Source organism: Gastrolobium bilobum, unplaced genomic scaffold (assembly GCF_033153095.1).
Source record: "Gastrolobium bilobum isolate Gb01-03AN ecotype WA unplaced genomic scaffold, APGP_CSIRO_Gbil_v1 utg16185, whole genome shotgun sequence".
NCBI lineage: Eukaryota > Viridiplantae > Streptophyta > Magnoliopsida > Fabales > Fabaceae > Gastrolobium > Gastrolobium bilobum.
The window spans coordinates 15382-18309 of record NW_026899733.1 but is presented as its reverse complement, the minus strand read 5'-3'; positions in this window follow the sequence as shown (position 1 = coordinate 18309).

Genomic DNA, 2928 nt, shown 5'->3' with positions numbered 1-2928 from the left:
ATCATATTCCATGACGGTTATTGCGTCGGTTAAGTTAAATGCCGACTTAAGTGTGATTCAGCAACGGTGTTAAACGACGATTTCTTTAAACTGCCCTGGAATGAAGGTATTACATGACAATTATATGTAATCACTACAGAATATAATAATCCACGACTAATTATGTTTTGTTTAGAGGCGATTTTATGACGTTCTGCGGCAGTTGGTTATTAATTAGTGGAATATAATTAATAAGATACATTTTCCAATCATTTTTTTTAATCTTTTAACTAGTTATAAGGAATCTATTGGGAGTTTAATCTTGTTACCTCATTAATTTTCTCGAAATTCTTATGTGCAAGCATGTGTACCTATGTTTAATTAATATCTCGCACTCCACATATATAACATATGTAAAGTTGTATATATAACCATCATTTGTTGTATCTGCAATATATTGAGCCATATGTGATTTGTTCTCATAGCTACATATGCTGGTATATATGGGTTTATTTTTTAGCACTAAGTAATTGGAGATTATTTTCTTATTAGAAACCTTATGTATTGGGGGGTTTCATTTTGGCCATTGTTCCATAAATAATTTTAACAATTCACTAGACCAAATAAAGAACATCTTTGTTTATAAATGTCTATCGATTTATAGTTGTGGGTTCTCCATAAGAGGAATACCATAATACCAGTTTAACGAATAATAAATTAAAAAAAGTGACATAAGTGAAGTAAATATCGTGGTGATTGATATTGCGAAGTTGAGACACTTGAAATATAAAAAATATCTTCTTTGATGCAACACGTGTGAGGTGCCTATGGCTTTTGTGCAAGTCACTATCACATGCGCGACTTAAACACTCACACCCTCATGTGCATCTCATTATATTATGTTGGTAATACGTTTCCCTTTTGAATTAATGAGGGAAAATATTTTTCTCTTCGCATTATTACAATTTTAAGTCATGCATAAGAGTAATATGTAACTTGTTCCAAAGTCAGTGTGTGTCTGCCATGTACCACGCATTGCAAGTCACACAACATTCCATAAACATGTGTACCTACACCATGAACACCTTGTAGCGCGCTGGCTTTTAGACAAGCCATGTATCACTGTCATGCGTGACTTTAACACGAACATCCCAATTAATTTGCGAACACTGTATTTTTTTGTAAATAAAATAAAATTTAATTAATATTATGAATAAATAAATTTGAATCATAAATATTTTTTATTTAATAAAATATTTGAGTTCATGAAATATAATAAATTTATTTATTATTTTCAAATAATATTTAAAAATGATAAAAGAAATAACTTCTAATTATTATTTTATAAATATAATAAATTTACATTAATTCCATCTCTCAATTTTCATTACCACCTTTTCACTTTCACCATTCACTTTTACTGTAAAACTCTAATTTTTCACCTTCACTTTCACCGTTTATATTCCCTAAGATTTTCAAGTCACCGTCGTCCACAGATATCTCGCCACCGAGGTAACATCCTTTCACTGCTTTTGGTTCGACTTCAGCAAATAATTCCTTATTTTGGAACAATTTTGAACGAATTGAATGTGAACATTTTGAATGAATCTTTCTTTCTTTTTCTGTTTCTTTTTCTCAGAAGTTTGGGTTTGTGCTTGAAACTCACCCGGTTGTCACCAAGAGCATAACATCCTCGCTTATTATGGGAGTTTAATTGAAGTATTTAAATGTAAGTTCAACAAGATATTTAGTATAAGAGCTGGATAAATAACTTAGGACCTGATCAAATATATGAAGTATGACATGCATGTATATTATGACCTTCGAGTAACCTCATGTGCGTCTGCGTTTATTTTCATGTTATAGCCTATTATTAGATTTATTATCAAATAGGAAACCTTTATTATTTGATAAAAAAACTTTTTATATACATGTTTGTATAATGACTTGACTAGGCAATATACTTTTGGGTGTGTATCTTGGTTCTGTTGCAACTAATACCAATATTTATCCTATTAGATATGAGAGTGGCCTAAAATTTATCCTGTTATCAAGGATAAAGTTTTTGATTCCACTGTAAAGGTATACACTATTGTTGTCATGAATTTGATTTTGAAATTTATTTATTACTATTTATTTTGATAAATGTACTGTTTAAAGGAAAAGTTCACTACTGATAGTAAGGCTCATAAGAACTGGATGATGACGAGCATGACCAAGAAATGGAGGGACAATCAGTCACGATTGTTTGATTTATTTGTCAATGAAGATGCAACTTTTGAAGAAAATATGGACAACTGCCTCCTAGGTATCCCCATTGAGCAATGGAAATTTTTCTTGAGATATAGAAACGATCCCAAGACAAAGGTAAAAAAACATACATGATGCATTGTGTTTAAATATTTTTACTTTTAACATTATGAAATGATTTATTGTTCATATTTCAATATAGGAAATAACTGCAAAAAATAAAATAAATAGGGCAAAATTGACAGTCCTACACACTTTAGGATCAATGAGCATTGCAAGAAAGAAACATGAGCTAGTATATGTATTACTTTACATTATAACATTATTTACATGTTTCTAAAAATCTTATAGAATACAAAGATGGGGCAATGCCTCTAACGATTTAAGGGACAGAATCATTTAGCTTGTATTAATTTTCTCATTCATATGTTGTGTTGCACATGTATTACGTTGAATACTAGTGCTCAAAGGTAATTTATACGATTTTTATGTTTGTTAGGAACTGGAAAAAGGTAAAACACTCACTATAGCAGAGTTGTATGCTGAAACACATAAGAGAAAAAATGGTTCATTTATAAATGAGGAGGCAAGACAAAAGAATGTAAGTAGTCTATCCTTCAATATATACCTTTATATTATAATAAGGTTGCATAATGTGACATGTTTCATTTTAATGTAATGTGAAGGATGATTTATTGG